At 37.7% G+C, this 23,736-nt stretch overlaps 1 protein-coding gene and 1 long non-coding RNA gene across 3 annotated transcripts in view; both read left to right on the forward strand.

The window, feature by feature from the left end:
- Positions 1–23,736, forward strand: part of LOC135231203 (uncharacterized) — a 149,394-nt gene that overhangs the window by 73,317 nt on the left and 52,341 nt on the right. The window lies entirely within an intron of this gene.
- Positions 1,556–22,995, forward strand: LOC111748675 (uncharacterized). Its single transcript, XR_002784292.2, has 3 exons — positions 1,556–4,165; positions 4,854–4,917; positions 14,469–22,995. It is a non-coding gene; the product is annotated as an uncharacterized LOC111748675 (long non-coding RNA).

Consider the following 23,736-nt stretch of genomic DNA (forward strand, 5'->3'; position numbering starts at 1 on the left):
TTCCTTCATGGCCCACACTCTTGGAAAACTAATTTATAATTGTTGTTTCCTTTATTTCCAATTTGTTCTCCAAACTAGTAGTTTTTGTCTGAATCACTAATTAAGAAATTATAATGTGGAAAATGGAATGCACCAGCCACCACCACAGAGAGATGGACAGTTCATGGCTTATGTCACAGGGTTTCTTGGAAAATCCCGCAAGGAACTGAAACTGTCTTCTCTGAAAACCCTGTTGTTCACTTAAGGAAAAACTCCTTTTCATGATAGTTCTCAGCTAGCCAACTTACCCAAGGACCAAGAATCAAGACTCTGTACCATAGACATCTATGGCTTTTGCTTTTATAAATCTTTCCTTGGAGGCTTGGTGGCACAGTGGTTAAGAGCTATGGAAATCTTTCCTTTGTCACGATTAAGACACTATATACAAGGTTAGTCTCTCTCATTTAAATGCAAATTGTTAGCTACACTCTGTCTTGAATTATTCTTTGACTTAATGGCTTCCTATTTGCTGGTTTCAGTACTTCACATTTCTCACATTTATTTACCTGCTATAACCACTTTTAAACCCTGGCGGTGTAGTGGTTAAGTGCTACGGCTGCTAACCAAAGGGTCGGCAGTTCAGATTCACCAGGCGCTCCTTGGAAACTCTATAGGGCAGTTCTACTCTATCCTATAAGGTTGCTATGAGTCAGAATTGACTCGACTGCACTGGGTTTTTTTTTTGTTGTTGTTGTTTATAACCACTTTGATGACTACTCTCTTTATAAACCTCTAGGATAGGCTGGCTTATGTGATGTGATCTCTCTTATTTTGTGTGTTGTAGCTTCAGTCATTCCTTCACAGTCTGCTTCTCTGACTCTTCTTCCACCTGTCCCTTAAATGCTGGTTTCCTCAGGATGTTGCCCTTGTCCATTTTTTCATTCTCTCCACAAATTCTCTGTTTGTCTCCTCACTCAGATTTACAGTTTAATGTACTCATGATTTCCAAAACAAATACTTTAGCTCAGCCATTTCTCAGTGCTACAGGCCTGTGCTTCTTGCTGCTTGCTAGGCATCTCCTTGATGGTGTTCTGTAATTACCTAAAACAGCTCAAGTTCAAGACGGAATGAATTTTTTTGTTTTGTTTGCCCCTATACTGCACTTTCTCCTGTGTTTCTTTTCTCTGATGAGTGCTTCTGCCACCTAACCAGTAACCTGCAACAGAGACCTGGGACTCATCCTATTCTAATCTCTTCATTATCCCCACATTCAGGCTCACTGAGCCTTATTCAGACCTTCACTGTGTCCTCCCTGGTCTATTTTAACAGTCTCTTATTCCTGCCTATTATGGCTGGTTCTCTCCAACACATTCTCAGCATTGTGTCCAGAGTGACATTTCTAAAATAAAAATCTGTCATGATACCCCTACTCATTCTTCAAGACTCAGACTATAATTCTTTTCAGTATTTTTGGGAAAGCCCAGAACAGAGTTGATTTGGCCCAATTTTGTTACATTATGACTTGTAGCATTTATCAGGCTTTTTTTTTTTTTTTAATTAATGTGCCTATCTTGCTATTACACTACGAGTTCTACAAGGAACAAGGAACCTCTTTTAACTTATCTTTGAATTCCCAACACTTGGCATAGTGTGAGCATAGATATGACATACAGAAAATATTTGCTGGATGGACAAATGAGTGAATCTACAGTTCCCACTCGTACTATTTCTCTGGGGCAATCTAGTTATTCATGGACAGTGAGATGTGGAGGAAGGACTGTTTTTTCTGTTATTTTTTCAGAAGCCATCATACAGTGATGCTTACAGTGTCAAACCTTTACAATAAGGTAGAGCTGTACCTGAAAAGGAAACCCTGTTGGTGTAATGGTAAAGGGCTACAGCTGCCAACTAGAAGTTCGGCAGTTCAAATCTACCAGGTGCTCCTTGGAAACTCTATGGGGGCAGTTCTACTTTGTCCTGTTGGGTTGCTATGAGTTGGAATTGACTTGATGGCAATGGGTTTTGTTTTTTTGTTTTGGTAACCGAAAGGGATTTTCATAGGTGAAATCCTCCCTATTCTTTTACTTCGTCCACACTGCAAGGTTTAGAGTACTAATGAGAAATTTCAACATCAAATATTTGTATCTTAACTTTTATTTCATCTTCTTTTCTGTTCTTTATCATTTATCAAACCTTTTCGGTTTTTGCACGCCACCAGTGCTGCTCTTTATTTGATGTGGACCTCATACATGTTATTGACTTCCTAATATTTCTCTCTAACCCCAATATGATTCATACTTGTCTCAAAATTATAGATAATTGATTTTATGACATAAAGAAAGAGAGCGATTGAGTAATATGAATATGCCTGAAAATAAAAAATGCCAGAGAGAGGGACAATATTCCAGTTAGTGGGAAACATAAAGGAAATCAGACATTGGAGGCTGACTACAGTTTACATTTGTTTGCTAGATCTTCTCCTATAATACAAAGACAAATAAATTATTTTCCCATGTGGCTTGGAGAATGTTACTACTAACAGTGTTCCAGGGGAGAAGACTGTATCCCTCCCTCTGGCACCAAACCCTCTATTAGTGGAAATGAAGCAGCCATAGTCTCCCCTTTTCCCTGAGATTCCAATGGCAGGAAAAACACTGTAGGACCTTGCAGGAGCTCACTGAGTTTCAACCTTTGCTACTAACTTTGCCTCTTATATTTTACTTTCCCTGCGTCTTTACTCCTCTCTAATGATATTTGAATAATTTGGAAATCCTGGGGGGAAATACCGCTATTGCTCATTTTATAAATAAACTTCTTCCTCTACTATCTAGCCTTCTAATAATACATTGGGATGCTGCGTTTAGAGGTAGCTTGCACAGTTTACTTGTCATGATTGCTTTTCACAATTACCTTCTTGATTTTTGCCTCTTTATTTCTCTGATTATCTTACTTTTCCTACTTCCAATCATTTCACTAAAGATTTCTTGGTATGGACTTTTTCCTGGGTGAATCTTCACTTTTGATATTGGAAAGTCAGTGGTTTAAAGTCTCTCTCAGCGTATTCAGTAGAGTTAAATATCAAGGACATTACCCATAATTTAGTAAAGCGTTAGCTTTTACACTACTGAAAGTGAAAACTGTTGATTTAATAAAAGTCCTATATATTCTGTGTTAGTCCAATGCATATGAAAATTACAAAAAGATAATAAACTTAAAGGTGGAGCTAATTTTGCTGAAATGCAGACACGAATGATTTTTATCAGTCGGTCATGTGTACAACACATTTGCCCATTGTTAATTGTTCCCTACTCAGCTGCTACCAGAAGGTTGGAGGTTTGAGTCTACTCAGAGTCATCTCAGAAGAAGGTCCTGGTGACCCACTTCTGAAAGGTCACAGAGCACAATTCTACTCTGACACACATGCAGTTGGTATGAGTCAGAATTGACTCCATGACAACTGGAACTGGAAATTGCTCCCTAAGGGTCTTTTTAAATGACACTCAATAAGCTCCAAAACTTTTGCACCTACTACTTGGATGTTTTAACCCCCCAAAAGGGAGTGTTTTATGAAGAAGATATTCAATTCTGGAATTTGAAAAAATCTTAGGGGAGGTCATGGTCTAGTCATTAACAGCTGTTGTATCTCCTCTGGAGTGTCTCCGCGGAGTGAGAAGCTAATGCTTGGTGCCTCTTTCGCAAAGGAAAACTCCTTTCATTCCATAGTCTTCCATTTCTTCCTGGGCTCAGTCTGGTTGTCATAAAGCTCACAGATACACACTGGAGTTTCTTCCTAACCTCACTAGCACTTTGAGATCTTTCTTAAATTTGGCAAAATATTGTTTATTTAAACCTGATAGCTTTACTTTTCCACGCTCTTCAGTCTTGTTTCCTACGCTCCCATTTTGCTTCTCTGTCTTCTTCTCTTCTCCTAACTCCCCGGTAATTCAATAATAAAGTGTGAGCAATCTCAGGAGTTTTTTCTCTGGCTTGTTCTTCTTCTTATATTTTTTAATTAGTGGCCTTTTCCCTATTCTAAAGTTTATTCGTTGATTTTTATTGTTTGGAATGAAAGGTAACTGAAAAGAAAATCAGTTTCTGCACATACAGAATTAAAAAGAAATCACATCAGAAGAATCACTTCCACACTCATCAGGAGCTAACTGACCTAAAGAAGTGAGAAACATACGTAAGTTACTGGCTGATCACACAGCTTCTAATTTAGAGAGGAAAAAATTGGCATTACTGATTATAACATATTACCTTATTATGGGAGCCCTGGTGGCACAAATGGTTAAGTGTCCAAACACTAACCGAAATATTGGCAGTTCGAACCCACCTAGAAGCGCCTTGTGAGACAGGACTGGTGACCTTTCTTTGATACTTTCTGAAAGGTCATGGCCTTGAAATCCCTATGGAGCAGTTCTGCTCTGCACACATGGGGTTGCTATGAGCAAAATTGATTCCATGGCAACTAACAACAACCACCTTATAGTAATAACCCATTTATTTCTTCACAGGTAAACAACTGGTTTCTTTCTTATATTTTAAGCTGTATTTATAGCTTATTTCTCAAAACTCTCCTCTTTTTTTTTTTTTTTTTGGCTAATACCTAATGTGTGGTTGCATGGTCAGGATATCTAGTCGTTTTGGAGACTTGCTACTTATCTCTAGAAATTTATGTATCTGTTTTTACAACATGGCGAGCATGAATTTTATCTTTGCCCATCTAATGTGTGATTGTTGCTAAGTCACATAAATTATGCTTAGAGTTTCTTTAACGATTGTTGTGGTCTAATATTTCTTCTAAATGTTTACTATTGGAGTTTTTGGTTGTGAGAATTAATTATACATATTCTTTGACCATTTGTCTACAGGAAATAGACAATGGATTGTGTTGGCCTCTATCAATACAAACATTTAGGAGTTCAAACATGCCAGGTAATATTAATGGTAATATATTATTCTTTGTGGTGTGGAATCCTAATCATAATATTCTTTAGAATCAAAATATTCTCATATAAAAATGTTTTATTCATTTTGATCTAAGAGAAGAGCCAATTTGGTGGCCTCAATCCTTCTTTAATTAGGTGTGATAGCAAAGTGAATATTCTTTTTGGAGTTTAGTTCCTATACTGAAACAGAATCTACAGTGTAACAATATCCCCAGGTGATTCTTATAGTTCTCCAGATGATTCTTATGTATACATGTATATATACGAATCTTGTTAAAATGTAGATTCTGATTCAGTATATCTTGGGATGGAAAGGTCAATTCTCAGGAGGGGGTTGAACTAGAATGAACCAGTTCGAAGCCCTGCCAAAAATTAATTAAGAAATGAGAAAGATTTTAGAGGCTTTTTTGGTACTTTCTAAAATATAAACACAAACAAATAAGCTTGTCTTGTGTGCATCGAAGGGTCTTCCTAATATACATCTCCAAGTTGAATTTCAATATCTTATTTCCTTAAAATATGGAAACCTCCATACCTACTACTGTGGCATAACAAAAAAAAGATACGTAGGTTTGTGGTTTGATTATATTTATCCTATTTTGTTAATCTTTGTAGTCAGCTTTAGTTTGTTTTTTATCTACTTCAGAAATTCTTAGTGTGGGAAGAAAAAGTTAGAAAAGAAATATAAGAAACTGATATTCTAAGTGGTAGACATGGTAGCAATCAGAGTTAGCAAAAGCACGTCTTACTGCCAAGTGTTATAAGATATAATGTTAATAGAAAAACAACTTACTCTTGCTTCTTCCACTGGTATCTAAAATAGTCCAAAAACAAGTGAGTGTGATTGGTTGCTTAGAGGAGATGAAATATTTTAAATATATTTGTCTGGGCCTTTAATTACTTCATAGGAATTAACGATAATAATAGTTAATTTATAGTGACCATTTTCTAGACCTCAGACATGGCTCTAAGAGGTTTAACTATAATTCACACAGTAATCCTATGTGGTACCTATTAATATCATCCCATTTAATCATTAAGTAAATTGCCCATAATCAAACAGGCAGGTCCTACTAGATCCTGAACTTCAAGCAACCTGACTCCAGAGCCAACTCTTCTCTATATTATGTTACGCCAACTCTCAGAGTTCCATGCTGGCTGCTTATGCAATGTACCATAGGTGCTCTAAATGTCTTTCTTTACACTTTACTTTCTCGACTTTTTTCATTCATGATATTACTCTCATTTTCTATTAAAGATTGCCATTCTTTGAGGCCAAAGAAAATTATTAACCTGTCTCAGTCACAGATCAAGTAAATGACAGATCAGGTATTAGAGTCCAGGTTTGTTAGGCTCCATGTAATTCTACATTGTTCTAAGTTTTACAGAAGTAATAGAAATGATGATCCTTTTCCATTCGTAAAACAAATGTCTCATTGCGTGGTACAGCAGTGCTGTGCCACTCTTGAAGACTCAGTAGTTGACTTGATAAGTCATTTTAACAAACAATTGCATCAGTGAGAACTCTAATAGGTATTACAGAATTTCTGAGAAGGAAGTGCCAATCCCGTTCTTCTAGAGTTCAGTCTAAAAACTGTTGAGATATTCATTTATGGAGGACATTCTGGTAATGGCTTAATATATGTCTAAATGGTGCCATTATAGAGTAGTAAAAAGAACAGGGACAAGTGGATTCAAGACCTAAATGTGAAAGACAAAACTGTAATGTTAATAAAAGAAATTGGGGGATAACACTTCATGACCAGAAATGGTGGGGAAGGATTTTTAATACCCTCAAAGCAAAAAACCACATGTGAGGAACTAAACAAAGTAATTATTTATATTAAAAAAGTACCACAAATTAATTTTAGCAACACATGACATGACAGATTGGGAAAGGGTATTTGCAATGTCTAAAACTCACAAAGCGTTACTAACTATACAAGGAATGCCTGCAAACCAACAATACAAAGACAGGAAACTCAATAGAAAAAAAGACAAATGGCATGAATAAACAATTCACACAAATATATATAGAGATGTTTAACATCTCCACTAATAATAGAAACGATGTTGTAACCACTGTGAAGTATCTTTTTTATGCTTGACAGAGTGGAAACACTTTGATAAGACCAAGTGTTGAGGATTTGGGATGAAAGGTACTTTCGTTATAGGTTGTTGTTGTTCTTAGGTGCCATGGAGTCAGCTCCAACGCACAGTGACCCTGTGTGTAACAGAATGATACCTTGTCTGGTCCTGTGCCATCCTCACTATTGTCAGTTATGTTTGAGCCCATTGTTGCAGCCACTGTGTCAAATCATCTCATTGACAGTCTTTCTCTTTTTCACCGACCCTGTACTTTACCAAGCATGATGCCTTCCTCGGGGGACTCGTCCCTCCTGATAACATGTCCAAAGCAAGCAAGATGAAGTCTCACCATCTTTGCTTCTAATGAGCATCCTGGCTATACTTCCTCCAAGACAGATTAGATTGTTCTTCTGGCAGTCCATGATATATTCAATATTCTTTGCCAACACCATAATTTAAAAGCATTAATTCTTTTTCAGTCTTCCTTTTTCATTATCCAGCTTTTGCATGCATGTGAGGTGATTGAAAATACCATGGCTTGGGTCAGGTGCAACTTAATTGTCAAAATGACATCTTTGCTTTTTAAGATTTTAGAGAAGTCTTTTGCAGCAGATTTGAGCAGTGTATCATTTGATTTCTTGACTGCTGCTTCCATGGGTGTTGATTGTGGATCCAAGTAAAATGAAATCCTTGACAACTTCAGTGTTTTCTCCATTTATCATGATGTTGCTTATTCGTCTAGTTGTGAGAATTATTGTTTTCTTTAGGTTTAATCTATACTGAAGGCTGTAGTCTTTTCTCTTCATCATTAAGTACTTCAAGTTGTCTTCATTTTCAGCAAGCAAGTTTGTGTTATTTGCATATTGCAGGTTGTTGGTGTCTTCCTTCAATCCTGATGTTGTATTCTTCATAATGTCCAGGTTTCTGTATTATTTACTTAGTATTCAGATTGACTAGGTATGATGTCCACTTATGGTGGACAGGTTTCAGTGGAACTTGGAAGAACCTTATGAATAAGAACAAAACATTGTCTCATCTAGTGCTGGAAGATAAGCCTTTCAGGTTGGAAGGCATTCAAAATATGATTGGGGAAGAGCTGCATCCTCAGAGTAGAGCTGACCTTAATAACTTCGACTTTAGTGACATGGATGGAGTAAAGCTTTCAGGACCTTCATTTGCTGATGTGGCATGACTCAAAATGAGAAGTAACAGCTAATAACATCTATTAGTAATCAGGTTGTATCCTAATAGGTGGTAGAGTGTAAATTGAAACAATTTGGGAAGTAACTTGGAAGTGAAAACTAAATCTATACATGTCCTATGAGTCGGTGATCCCACTCCTTTGTTTCTATTTTAGAGAAATCTGTCACAGACACATAAGAGGACATTTCAAGTATTTGGTCACTATGTTGCATACAAGCTATTTTCAGCTTTACTGGGGGGGTATTTTCTCTATATATTTATTTTTCAATCCATCAGAGTAGTCTATATTTTCTAAAATGCTTTCAGTAACCCAACAGGAAAGGGATAAAAATGAAGTCTAATCTTTTCCAAAGTGACAATGATGAGAGAAAAATCTTTTTTTTTTTTTTTTTTACAATGATAGCCTCTTATATATCATGCAAGACCAGAAGAAGCATGCAAGCAAAGTATCCCTTCTGCATTACAGGATAGCTCTCTCAGCTCCTCTCAACTGTGCAGGTCTCCTCTCAACCCCTAGATGACAGGCTCCTCTTGGCCCTGCCATCTGCTGCTACTGGCTCTGCCCCTGGGCCCCTTCTAGGTCTCTTGCTGTCTTCAGAGTTATAGCCCTTGACCTGCGTTACAGCTCTTTTAGGAGATTCCTTGCCTCCTCTCTCTCTCTGCTTCTTCTCCCTTCTTTCTTCCTGCTGTTTTCTGTCTCTGAAACCTCTGTGGGGTCAGCTGTTTGTATATACAAACCTCTGGTCAATTTCAAGACATGGCCCTCCCACCAGGGCCATGAACAGACCAATACCCTCTTGGCAGGCCACAGACACTTCATTTGCATAGTAGCCTACAAACACTTTATTTGCGCCGTCTATTGACCAATCCCTGCAAGGTCCATAACAATCACATGGCAGGCTGCAGGCCAGGATCAAACAGAAAGTGTCAAACCCCAAGATGTTTACAGCGTACCCAGGAAATATCAATCAACCTGGACAAAAGTAACAAACCCTCTGGGGTAGAAAACTAGGGCAAAGTTAACTCCTCAGAGCTTGGGGGAAAAATCTCTCAAGCTGTTTTTCTAGAGAACCAAGAGAAAAGGTCACATAAAGGAATTAATTTCACCACAGTGATGGAAATATTTAGTGTTGATAATTTTCCTTTCTGAAGAACGTGGGTGGTCTGGGACCCCAGGTCACCAAATCCTCCATGAAATCTGCTGTGGAATTTTAGCCTTGATCCAGGTAGATCTCCAAATGGCCGGAAAGAGGTCACTACTCCTTCCTCACTAACTTCTTTTCTCTCAGCTTCTTAATAGGAGTTGAAAAGTTTCATGGATTGTTCAGAATTGCTTCACTCTAAAACTCAGTGCCCAAAATTTCTTATTTCTAGTCTTTCAAGTCCTTAATTTCACCTTCTTTCTCCTTGTTATTATTTTGGAATGTTTAAGATTTGGTTAATAAACAGTAAATCTAACCTCATTAGATATTTGTCTTGATTTTTACCCTTTTGAAGTGATTAAACATACAGCTTTGCAAAAATTCTTCAATGAACTCGAGGGATTTTGTGTAATATAGAAGCAAAGGAGACAGAAAGACACCTGTTTTAGAGCATGCTGAGCCAGAATAGAACATAGGTGTTTTGTGGAAAGTTCCACAGGTTCTATAGAAGCCAGAAAGTCACTAGAATTGAGAAAAATTAGGAACTTACCAATGGGTCCTGCAGGCATTTCTAAAAAACAAAAACAAAAATAATGTAGGCAAATCCCCAGAGAGATTTATTTGTTTTCTGAATTAAATACCCTATTTTTTTACTTCAATACTTTCTCTCCCCAGAAGGAACATAAAAAAGGGGACATTTACAGGCCACCTAATCTTCTCAGACAGTTTCATATGCTAGAAGACCAGCATTTATGTAATTCTAAAGGAACCCCATTCCAAAGCAACCCCTCAACTTGGTGGATCTGAAATAAGTGCAGATAGCTGGGTCTCATTCCATTCTTACATTTATTTTTCTAAATGCTAATAGTTGAACAATTTTGGTATAGATGGTATGTCTCAGCTTGATGGTTCCCTTCTCAGTCTTCTTTGCTAGCTCCTCCTTCCTTCTCGTCCTAATCTCTAATTTAGAGTTTGGTCATCCACTATGTTTTTCTTTCTCTGCTGTTTCTTAAATAATTTCATTGTATCTGTATGCAGATGACTCCCACATCCAATCCATAAGCAAGTCCTATTGGCTCGCCCTCCAAAATACATTCTGAAAGCATCCTCTTTTGTCCATCTCTCCTGTTATTACTTTAGCCAAACCCACCATCATCTGTTATTAGAATTACTATAATACTGTCTTATCTGTGAGGAGTATAACTCCAGGACAAAATTCAATTACAAATACTTTGTCTGACAGGTCTCAAGGGGCAGAGCAGCTGTCCCTATTCCAGATGTGATACACAGCCAGTGCATTGCTGTCTCTGGAGGGAATTGCAGTCAAGGATTCAGACCACTCAGATGCCTTTGCCCCTGGGCTGGCCAAGCTCATATGCATATCTGCATTCCTAGCCAGATGCATCCATTTGGATGCCGCCTCATGGGGGGTGGGAGTGCCTCAAGTCAGACTTTTCAGATGCCTCCACCTAGACCTTCTTATGGGGGAGTCTTATCTAGAATACTTTTCCCCACTCTGACTCAGTAGTTGTCTGTTCTTAGACTTTTTGCTTTCTTCTTCCTCTCCCTGCCCCCAGCCATAAGATGGCAGGGACATTTTGTTCAGTGCTTCTCAGGCAGTGAAACAATTTCCCCTGCCTGTATTGCATGTCATCTCATTGATTCTCCCCCAGTGCCATTCCGTGGGGAAAAATGAAAGTATCATTTGCATTTATTTGTTTACTTGTTTTCTGTCTCCATTCAGTTGAATGTAAATTCTATGTGAACAAGAACCTTGTCTGACTTCTTTAAGAATCTTCAGCACATAGAACTGGCACCTATACATACTTTGATAGTATTTATTCTTTTGTCCTTTGCCTATTAGACTATGAGTCACTTGAGGGCAGGAACTCAGTCTAATTGACTGTTGCAACCCTGTTATTTCACACAATGTGTGGTACAAAGAAGGTATCCTAAGAGCTACTTGTTGGATGAACTGGAGGGGCGAATGAAGACACAATGACTTTTTTGGGGACCCAAACCACCCAGTGCTGCCTGGAGTGAAATTAGAGAGGGGCTGTGAAATGTGGAGGAAGAAGGGTTTCCTCTGTTATGTTTCGGGCTCACTCTTTCATTTCACTTTCTTACATCTTGCATGGAGTGGGAAAAACTGATTTGAAATTTATAATTAACCTTCTGTATTAGTCATTTCCTTCTTTTTTCTCTATCCCTTAATTCACCTGCTTCCCTCTCTAGTATTTGTATACCATCCCTGTAAATCTTGAGTTTTGTCCTTATTATTGGCCAAGATAATGCTCTTCTCTATTTATAATATTGGAAAGACGTCCCTCAAGGTCATTAGTAAAAAGTACCAAGATAAAGAAGTGGATCGTATTAATACAAATATAGTTGGAAATGAAAGCTGCCAGATTGAGAAACAACTTCCCAGCCACTGTGGAAACCTAAAGGAAACCAAATTCGGAACTTGAAAGTAACTTTTAGGTACTTCAGCTGCTCCTAAAATGCAATAAAAAGGAAACAAATAATTTTTTCCCCTGGAATTGGGCGGTGGATTCCTTCCAATAAAAAAAAAAAAAAAAAAAAAATAGACGATATTATATCCCTTCTTTGCATCATCAAAACCAAAACGAAACCAGTAGCCATTGAGTCAATTCTGACTCACAGAGACTCTATAGGACAGAATAGAACCACCCAGTAGGGTTGCCAAGGCAGTAATCTTTACGGGAGCAGATCACCAGGTCTTTCTTCCATGGAGCAGGTTTAAACCTCCAGCCTTTTGGTTAGCAGCTAAGCACTTAACTACTGGGCCATCAGGGCCACTAGCTGCATTAAATCTCTGTTACTTGAGAAAAAAGTGAATCCCTTTTCCTTCCCTTTCTAGAGTGGCAGGAGCCTCTCTAGAGTTCTCTCAGTTTCAACATTTCAACTAACATTGCCTAATTTTTCTTTATTCTTTCAGAATTCTTATACCTTTATTCTCCTCAGGAAGATTTAACCTGAACCTTCATATTTCCCTTAAGTCATTATAAATAATCACGGGGATTTTAACTCTGAATTATTATTTTTTTGTCATAACCAATGGTTTTTAGATTTCTCCATATTTATCAGCTATCAAGGGAATGATGGGTAGTATGGAAGTAAAGGAGCCCAAGAAACAGGTTCTCAAAATCCAGCACGGTCAGCAGTAAAATGAACTATTTTAAGATTTTAAAAGATTTTCTTTGTATTCTTCAAGAAATCAAAGGACAGTAGAATTGACAAGTGAACAAAATATTTCTATATAGTACTGGAGATACTGCTGAAAATAAATTATTTTCTGAATCAAGAGCACCTTATTCATAGTCTTACAATTAACGTAGTCATTGTTTTTTCTGGGCTTGAGCTTGAGCTATAAAATTAAGTGGTTTGCCAAGATGATAGGCGCCACTTTCCACTTCTAAATATTCTATGGCCCTGTGCCATTTTCTGGGAGAAAGATAGTTGGTAGCCTTGGTTAAATGTTCCCTGGGGAAATGGACACCCACAAATTTCATATGCTGAATAGGAACTCACCGATGGGCTTTTTTCTAAAACAAACTCACAAATGAAGAAATAAAGGAGATCTTACTTTTCTGTTTGGAAGACCTATCTAGAGGCTGGTAAATTCCTTTGTGTGGTTTTACTTTTTCATTCAGGGCACAGAGAATTTTCTTAGGGAAATGTAAGCTATTAGGGCATTTAACTTTTTTGAGTTCTTGTCCTTCACCTTCCTCTTTTCTCTAAAACTGGGTTTTTCTCCTCCAGATTTACTCCAATCTTTTCTTTTTTTTAAATACAGGATTTTCTTTGTTTTATGGTAGTTATTCTTTTAGTTAGTCGGTGCCTCCAACTTTCCTGCAAATTGTCAGTAGCCTTTAAAATTCTGATTAATGGGAGAGTAGCTAAGAATGAGAAATAAGAATGTTAAAAATATTGAGATTTGCAAAGCTGGATATCTTGATGCACATAGGTGTCCAAAAACCACTCATATTGAAAAACAGAAATTGAACTTACTGGTGGGTGCCATGCCAGGTCCTAAAATGCAGAAAAAAACAGAGAGTGATTTGACTGATAGGAGACTAAGGATTTCAAATTACCATTCCAGAAGTTGTTTCAATACCTAATTTTCTAGAAGCCTCAGAGCTTCCGTATTTAATACTCTGGATAAGTAGAGAAAAGATACAGGGTTTTGACATTTGGCTATACTTACTCTTTTTTGTTTTTCAGCAATTTTTAAAGTTTTCTGCTAATTAGTAGGATCACGATTATGGGAGAGAAAAGGTGTCAGTGAAGAAAGGGTCCCAGGGCTCCCGGAGTGACTCATGGAGACTCCCTGGGGTTCAGAGTAGAAGTGTGCTCCACAGGGTTTTCAACGTCTGTGATCTTACGGAGGTAGATCACCAGACCTTTCTTTTGTGGCACTGCTGGGTGGATCTGGACTGCCAACCTTTAGGTTAGTGGTCAGGTATAAACCATTTACACCACCCAGGGACCTTCCACTCTTTATAAAGTCTATATATTCTCCTCCTCACTTGCAAGTTGCCACTTCTGGTCTCCTTTGTTGTTTCCTCTTCAAGTTCTCCATTTCTGTATGTTGGTGGGCCTCAGGGCTCAGTCCTTGTACCTCTTCTCAATCTACACTAACCTCTTAAGTGTTCTTGTCTTGATCTCATTCATGGGTTTAAATACTATTTGCATGCTGACAAATTTACATTTTCAGCCTAATTCTCTTCCTTGAATTAAAGAATAGAAAAGTGAACTTACCCTTGGATCTTACAACTTTTCCTAAAATAAAATACAAGGAAGTGAGTGTGGTAGGGTTTGCCTCCAGGGAGACTAAAGCTCTTGATAATGTCTTTGTCTGGACTCTAACGCCTTAGATTACCCAGAATCCGATACTAATAGCCAACATTTGGTAACCGTAAGTGATCATATATCAGACACAGTTCCAACTATTTCTTGTTATTTAACTGATTTAACTCCAGGAGCCTGGAACTTTTATTACCCCAATTTTATAAAGGAAGAAACTGTTCACAGAGAGATTAAGTAGTCTTTTAACAATTTACTCTTTTCAAATGTCACACAGCTGGGAATTGGTGCTGCTGTTATATGAACTAGGAAGACCATCACTGAAGGCCATCTGAACCTCATGTCCCTCGAATTGTATGTTGGTGGTTTGGCTCTGCTGACCCAGTCATTAATCTAAGCTTCTTTGTTTAAACTTAACTTCCTAGGCTGCTTTTCATCTGCTATTTTATTCTTATTTCCTTTATTTTCTTTTTCATCTTTTCAACTTTTCTCTGAGACAGAAAAATGTATTAATTTGGTCATACTTCCAGAGCTTATAAATGGCAGATCTGGAACTGGGATAAAAGTTTTTGTTTGGCAATATGGTTTTTGTATCAGTCTGCCTTTTCCGTAGGCATAGAGGGAAAGGTGACACATTTATTTAAGAAATGTTTCTTAATACATAACATGCTGGGGATAGAAGGTTGAGAAGAACACTGCGCCTGACCTTGAATGATTTAACAGTGTAGGAAAGCAATTGATTAGATAAATCATAATTGTATGGATGGGAGATTAATAGAGGTATTTTGAAGGTGCATATTTCTTAGTACCAACTTCTCTTATGTCTCTTTACGGGATACTATGATATTGTGGAAAGAGTCTGTGTTTTGGGATTAAAGACCTAGATGGAAAAGGTAAAATTATAAACCTAATGGAGGAAAAAGAGACACAAACTAGGATGTTCATCCAAGTGTCATTTGTGGCTCTAGTGAGATGGAGGCAGCTAGGGATCCGTCATAAGAACAATGGATGAGGACAGTACATACAATGGAATACCTGGCATCTCTTAGAAGCAACATGCTAGATGTATACAGAGGAAAATGAAGAAAAGTAGGTATTTCTTAAAAATGTTGCTAGATGAAAAAGTAAGAAATAGAACGTGATCTAAAGTACAAAATAGTTGTGTAAATTAAAAACATATACACACAAAACAAGACTAGGAATTTTAAAAGAATAGATGCATACCCAATTTTAGAGTGTGTGCCCATGGTGGTGAGGGAAATGGGGCCAGGGGAAAGAGTGAAGGGGAAAAAGAACATTAACAAAAGGTCTGAGAGCGTGCATGTGGGATTGATTTTGTCCTGAGTTTCAAGCCTGGATTTGCTTGCAGTTCATAAATTATTTTGCTCAACTATGTCTCAGTTTCTTCATAATTAAATTCTTTTAAGCAATACCTGGTTCATGGAATTATTGTGAGATTTAATGAGAACAGATGTGAAGTGTCGGGCTCTTAGAGATACTCTTCCTCTTCATCTCTTTTCTGACCTATATCACTTCTGTTCAACTTGTACTTTTTTAAAACACTGCTACATGGATTTTCACTTAACTTTATTTCTTTTATCATTCCTTTCCTATATTCATCTTCAGACTATAACCACAAAATGTACTGTTCTTGCCCAATAGGCTGCTATAGCCAATCCCAGCAGACTGTTGAAATAAACTCATTATTCCTCCCCTGCCTCTCAACTCTAGTTGGACTTTTCACTTTCTAAAAATTCAGGTTGAATTACAAGAGTCTCAAAGTGATATATTATAATCAGAAATAAAAAGAACAAGCACAGGAAAGTTTTCTGGCCACATCTAAGGATACTAGAATTAAGATTAAAAAATACTTACCCGGACAGGGAGAAGTCATGCCTAAAAACACAATGAAACAATTTAGATAATAATAATCTAGATTAACAACCCAGTTCCTATTCATTTTTTTTCTAGAGTAACATCATAAATGATTTCTTAAGGTAAAGCCAAAACTTTTAAGTCATGTATTTTTGGGAAAATGTTGCTTTGGGGTTTCATCATTCTCTGCTTTAATGAAAACAGTTCTACCTCTTAGGTTTCTGTGAACACTCAAAAATTTTTTCACTGCATATGTCAACTAAACACCTCATGGGGTTTTCTTTCTTGGTTCAGAGGCTTAGGGTCATGGTTTTGTGGGACGTTCCAGTCAGTTGGCCTGTCATGGATTGAATTGTGTCGCCTCGATGCATCTGTCCACTTGGCTAGGTCATGATTCCCAGTATTGTATGATCGTCTACCATTTTATCATCTGATGTGATTTCCCTATGTATTGTAAATCCTATCACTGTGATGTAATAAAATGGATTAGCAGCAGTTATACTGATGAGATCTACAAGATTAGATAGTGTCTTAAGCCAACCTCTTTTGAGATTTAAAAAAGAGAAGCAAGCAGAGAGACATGAGGATCTCATACCACCAAGAAATCAGTGCCAGGAGCAGAGTGTGTCCTTTGGACCTGAGATTCCTGCGCTGAGATGCTCCCAGACCAAGGGAAGACTGAAGATAAGGACATTGTTCCACAGCCGACAGAGAGAGAAAGCCTTCCCATGGAACAAGCACCCTGAATTCAGACTTCTAGCCTACTGGACTGTGAGAGAATAAAGTTCCCTTTGTTAAAGCCATGCACTTATGCTATTTCTGTTATAGCAGCACTAGATGACCAAGACATGGCCTAATACTGATTTTAGTGTTTCTGAATATTGCTTTTATTGCTTCTGTTCTACCTCCTTGCTTTTTGTGTAGTGCCTGGGGTCTTAAAAGCTTTGAGTGGCCATCCAAGTTACAACAACTGGTTTCTATTTGCCTGGAGGAGCAGAGAATGAAGTAGGATTAAGAATCGGAGGGAGAAACTAGAATGCTTGTCGAATTGCCTTCGTGAGCAACTGCCTCCTTTGCCAGGAGACCAGAAGAACTGAATGGTACCTGGCTACCACTACTGTATTTTTTTTTTCTTTATTTTATTGTATTTATGGTGAAAGTTTACACAGCAAATTAGGTTCCCATTTAAAAATTTCTGTACGTACTATTCAGTGACATTGTTTACATTTTCCACAATGTGTCAGTATTCTCATTATTTCCATCCTGGTTGTTCTGTTTCCACTAATGTAACTTCCTTGTCCTCCCCGCCCCCCTTTACTGTCTCATCTTTGCTTTAGGGTAAATATCAGCTTTTTGGTTTCATATAGGTGATTATTTAAAGGAGCACAGTACTCATGGGCGATATTATTTTATGAGCCAATCTATTATTTGGCTGAAAGGTGACATCCAGGAGTGACTTCACTTCCAAGTTTAAAGGGTATCTCAGGGCAATAGTCTTAGGGAATCCTCTAGTCTCTACCAGTTTAGTAAGTCTGGCCTTTTTTTTTTGGAATTTAAGATTTGTCCTACATTTTTCTCCCATTCTACCCGGGACCATCTATTGGGTCTGTGATCAGAACAGTCATTAGTAGTAGCCAGTCACCATCTAGTTCTAGTCTCAGGATAGATGAGGCCATAGGTCATGTGGACTATTAGTCTTGTAGACTATTTTCTTAGAGTCTTTGGTTTCCTTCTATCTCTTTTGTTCCAGATGAGTACAGACAATAGTTGTATCTTAGATGGCTGCTCACAAGCTTTTAAGACCCCAGAAGCTACTCACCAAACTAGGATGTAGAACAATGTCTTTATGAACCATGTTATGCCAATTGACTGAAGTATCCCGCAAGACTATGGTCCTAAGCCTTCAAACCCAGTAAACCAATTCCACAAGGTGTTTGGTTATGTCTAGGAAGTATCTATAACTGTGCCTCTAAGTACTTTATTATATACATGAATACACATGCAGCCCACACAAATATGTATTTACATTTGTCTACAGATACACCTATACATGCACACTCAATCTCACACGTGTCTTCCTATACACATATATGCATACATATCACCTATGTAGCGACACATAATTTTTAGTTGCTATTACTGTTGTTAGGAATTGTATATGTTATAGAATTTTCCAAAATTGTCCCTTATTCTTGTGTGCTTCTTAATGTCACCATTTACCTTGGTCAAGTTATGTGGGCTTCACTCATATTGAGTATTGCCTTTCCCATCACCAAAAATAGCAAGTGTCTACTAACTAGAAAGTTATTTCCCCTACATCCACATTGCATCTCTGGCAACCATCAAAGAACGTTGCGTTCTGTGTGTATTCCTATTCTTGTCTTTTTTTCAAAAGTGGGACCATGCAATATTTGCCCTTTTGTGATTGACTTAGTTCACTCATCATAAGGTCCTCTAGATTCATCTATGTTATAAGATGTTTCAGGGATTCATCATTATTCTTTATAGCTGTATTGTATTCCATTGTATGTATGTACCACAATTTGTTTATCCATTCATCCATTTATGGGCACTTAGGTTATTTCCACTTTTTGCTATTGTGAATAATGCTGAAATGAACATGTGTGTGCATATGTCTATTTGTGTCACTGCAATTAGATTTCTAAGGTATATGCCTATGAGTGGGATTGCTGAATCATAAGGTATTTCTACTTCTAGATTTTGAGGAGCCCCATACCATTTTTCATAGTGATTGTGCCATTTTACAATTCCATAGGCAGTAGATCAGGGTTCCAATCTTCCCACAACCTCACCAGCATTTGTTGCTTTCTGTTTTTTTGATCAGGGCCATTTTTGCAGGGGTGAGATGGATTGCAATTTTTGATTTTCATGTCTCTAATAGCTATGGTTGCAAGCATCTTTTCATGTGTTTGTTAATTACCTGAATGTCCTCTTTGGTGAAGTGTATGTTCATGTCCTTTGCTCATTTTTGATTGGATTATTTATCTTTTGTTGTTGAGTTGTTGAAGTTTTCTATATATTTTGGAGATTAGATGCTTATCAGATATGTTGTTTCCAAAGATTTTTTTCCAGTCCGTATGTTCTCTTTTACTCTTTTGATAAAGTCTTTTGATGAGCATAAGTATTTAATTTTTAGGAGGTCCAGTTATTTTTCTTATTTTGTTCATGCACTTGTAGTTGTATATTATAGTATATTTCTGCAAAAAATTAGGTCCCATAGTTCTGTCCCTCTATTATCTTCCAGGAACTTTATAGTATTAGCTATAATATTTAGGTTTTTGATCCATTTTGAGTTAGTTTTTGTGTATAGTGTGAAGTGTGGGTCCTATTTCATTTTTCTCCAAAAGGATACCCAGTTTTGCTATCACCATTTGTTAAAGAGACTTTCTTTCCCATTGAATGGATTTGTCCCCTTGTAAATCAGCTGCCCACAGATGGATGGATTTACTTCTGGGTTCTCAATTCTATTTCATTGGTCTGTGTGTCATAGTATCAGTACCAGGCTGTTTTGATATCTGTAGCTGTATAGTATGTTTTGAGATCCGGAAGTGTGAGGTCTCCTACTTTGTTCTTTGTCAATATTGTTCTGGCTATTTGGGGCCTCTTTCCTTCCCATATAAAGTTGGTGATTCGTTTTTACATTTCAGTAAAGAATGTTGCTGGGATTTGGATCAGGATTGCATTATACCTATAGATCACTTTGTATAGTATTGACATTTTCACAATGTTAAATCTTCCAATCCATGAACATGGACTGTTCTTCCATTTATGTAGGGCTCTTTTATTTTTTTGCAGTAGTGTTTTATGGTTTTCCTTGTACAGGTCTTTTACATCTCTGGTTAGGTTTTTTCCTATGTATTTTATTCTTTTGGGGGCTATTGTAAACAGTATTTTTTTCTTGATTTCCTTTTTAGAGTTCTTGTTAGTGTAAAGGAACCCAACTGACTTTGGTGTGTTGATCTTGTACCCTGCCACTTTGCTGAATGCTTTCATTCGATCTGGTAGGTTTCTTGTGGAATCTCTGGGGTTTTCTATGTATAGGACTATGCAAAGGTATTTGACTGTGTGGATCATAACAAATTATGGATAACATTGTGAAGAATGGGAATTCCAGAACACTTAATTGTGCTCATGCAAAACCTGAGCAAATAATCTGAGAAACTGGACTATATGAAGAAGAATGCAGCATCAGGATTTATGGAAAACTCATTAACAACCTGTGATATGCAGATGACACAATCTTGCTTGCTGAAAGTGAAGAGGACTTGAAGCACTTCCTTATGAAGATCAAGGACTACAGCCTTCGGTATGGATTACACGTCAACATAAAGAAAACAAAAATCCTCACAACTGAACCAATAAGCAACATCATGATAAATGGAGAAAAGATTGAAGTTGTCAAGGATTTCATTTTACTTGAATCCACAATTAACGCCCACAGAAGCAGCGGTCAAGAAGTCAAATGACATATTGCATTGGGCAAATCTGCCGCAAAAGACCTCTTTAAAGCGTTGAAAGCAAAGCTGTCACCTTGAATACTAAGGTGTGCCTGACCTAAACCATGATATTTTCAATCACCTCATATGCATGTGAAAACTGGAAAATCAATAAGAAAGACTGAGGAAGAATTGATGACTTTGAATTATGGTGTTGGGGAAGAATATTGAATGTACCATGAACTGCCAAAAGAATGAACAAGTCTTGGAAGAAGTACAGCCAGAGTGCCCCTTGGAAGTGAGGATGGCAAGACTTCGTGTCACGTGCTTTGGACATGTTATCAAGAGGGACCAGTCCCTGGAGAAGGACATAATGCGTGGTAAGGAGAGGGTCAGTGAAAAAGAGAAAGGCCCTTGACTAGATGGATTGACACAGTGGCTGCAACAATGGGCTCAAGCATAGCAACAGTTGTGAGGATGACAGAAGACTGGGCAGTGTTTTGTTCTGTTGTACATAGGGTCGCTGACTCAACAGCACCTAACAACAAACAACAACAAAAACAGGATCATGTCGTCTGTGAACAGGGATAATTTTAACTCTTCCTTTTCAATCTGGATACACTGTAATTTTCTTTTTTGCCTTAGGCTCTGGCTAGGACTTCCAGTAAAATATTGAATAAGAATGGTGATAATGGGCATCCTTGTCTCAGTCTCATTCTCGAGGGGAAGGCTGTCAGTCCTCCACCGAGCATAATGTTCGCAGTTAGTTGAGCATATATGCCCTTAATTATGTTGAGGAATTTCTCTTCTATTCCTATTTTGCTGAGAATTTTTATCAAGAAAAGGTGTTGGATTTTACCAAATGCCTTTTCTGCATCGTTTGAGATGATCATCTGATTCTTTTCCTTTGTTTTATTTATGTGGTGAACTACATTGATTGATTTTCTAATGTGGAATCACCCTTACATTTTTGGTCTGAATCCCACCTGATCATGATGCGTTATTTTTCAGATATGCTGTTGAATTCTGTTGACTAGAATTTTGTTGAGAATTTTTGAGTCTATATTCATGAGGGATATTGGTCTGTAATTTTCCTTCTTGTGATGTCTTAACCTGGCTTTGGTATAAGGTATATGGTGGCTTCATAGAATGAGTTAGGGAGTATTCCTTTTTTTTCTGTATTCTGGAAGAGTATTAGCAGAATTGGTATCAACACTTCTCTGAATGGTCGGTAGAATTCCTCAGTGAAGGCATCTGGACCAAGGCTTTCTTTTTGTTGGAAGCTTTTTGATGACGTCTTCAGTGTCGTCTTTAGTTATGCATCTGCTTAGATTTTCTACCTCTATTTGTGTGAGTTTATATAGGTAGTGTGTTTCTAGAAATTTGTCCATTTCTTTTAGGTTTTCAAATTTGTTGGAGTACAATTTTTCATAATGTTCTGTTATGATCCTCTTTATCTCAGTTGGATCTGTTGTAATGTCATCCATTTCATTTCTTATTTTGGTTATTTGTGTCTTTTCGTTTTTTTCCTTTGTTAATCTGGCCAGTGGTTTGTCAATTTTATTTATCCTCTCAAAGAAGCAACTTCTAGTCTTTTTGATTCTTTCGATTGTTTTTCTGTTTATTTCAATTATTTCTGCTCTGATCTTTATTATTTCCTTTCATTTGGTAGCTTTGGTCTTCTTTTACTCTGCTTTTTCTATTCAAGTTCTTGGCTTAAGTTATTGTTTTTGGGCCTTTCTTATTTTTTTAATTTTTATTGTGTTTTAAGTGAAAGTTTACAAATCAAGTCAGTCTCTCATACAAAAATTTATATACGACTTGCTATATACTCCTAGTTGCTCTCCCCTTGATGAGACAGCACAATCCTTCCCACCACTCTCTCTTTTTGTGTCCATTCGGCCAACTTCTTACCCCCTCTGCCCTCTCATATCCCCTCCAAACAGGAGATGCCAACACAGTCTCATGTGTTTACTTGATCCAAGAAGCCCATTCTTCACCAGTATCATTTTCCAGTCCAATCCTTGTCTGAAGAGTTGGCTTTGGGAATGGTTCCTGTCTTGGGCCAACAGAAGGTCCGCGGACAATGACCACAAGGGTCCTTCTAGTCTCAGTCAGACCATTAAGTCTGGTCTTTCTACAAGAATTTGGGGTCTGGATCCCACTTCTCTCCTGCTCCCTCAGGGGTTCTCTGTTGTGTTCCCTGTCAGGAGAGTCATCGGTTGTAGCCAGGCGCCATCTAGTTCTTCTGGTCTCAGACTGATGTAGTCTGTGGTTTATGTGGCCCCTTCTGTCTCTTGGGCTCATAATTACCTTGTATCTTTGGTGTTCTTCATTCTCCTTTGCTCCAGGTGGGTTGAGACCAATTGATGAATCTTAGATGGCCGCTTGTTAGCATTTAAGACCCCAGACACCACTCTCCAAAGTGGGATGCAGAATGTTTTCTTAATAGATTTTATTATGCCAATTGACTTAGATGTCCCCTGAAACCATGGTCCCCAAAGCCCTGCCCCTGCTATGCTGGCCTTCGAAGCATTCAGTTTATTCAGGAAACTTCTTTGCTTTTGGTTTAGTCCAGTTGTGCTGATCTCGCCTGTATTGTGTGCTGTCTTTCCCTTCACCTAAAATAGTTCTTACCTACTATTTAATTAGTGAAAAGTCTTGTCTCTCTCCTTCCCTCCCCCCTCTCATAACCATCAAAGAATATTTTCTTATCTGTTTAAACTATTTCTTGACTTCTTATAATAGTGGCTTATATAATATTTGTCCTTTTGCAATTGACTAATTTCACTCAGCATAATGCCTTCCAGATTCCTCCATGTTATGAAATATTTCACAGATTCATCATTGTTCTTTATTGATGTGTAGTATTCCATTGTATGAATATACCATAATTTATTTATCCATTCATCTGTCGATGGGCACTTTGGTTGCTTCCATCTTTTTGCTATTGTGATCAGTGCTGCAGTGAACATGGGTGTGCTTATCTGTTCATGTAAAGGCTCTTATTTCTATAGGATATATTCCAAGGAGTCGGATTGCTGGATTGTATGGTAGTTCTATTTCTAGTTCTATTTTGAAGGAAGCGCCAAATCGATTTCTAAAGTGGTTGTACCATTTTACATTCCCACCAGCAGTGTATAAGTGTTCCAGTCTCTCCATAACCTCTCCAACACTTACTATTTTGTGTCTTTTTGATAAACGCCAGCCTTG

This window comes from Loxodonta africana, chromosome 1 (genome assembly GCF_030014295.1).
Source record: "Loxodonta africana isolate mLoxAfr1 chromosome 1, mLoxAfr1.hap2, whole genome shotgun sequence".
Lineage (NCBI taxonomy): Eukaryota > Metazoa > Chordata > Mammalia > Proboscidea > Elephantidae > Loxodonta > Loxodonta africana.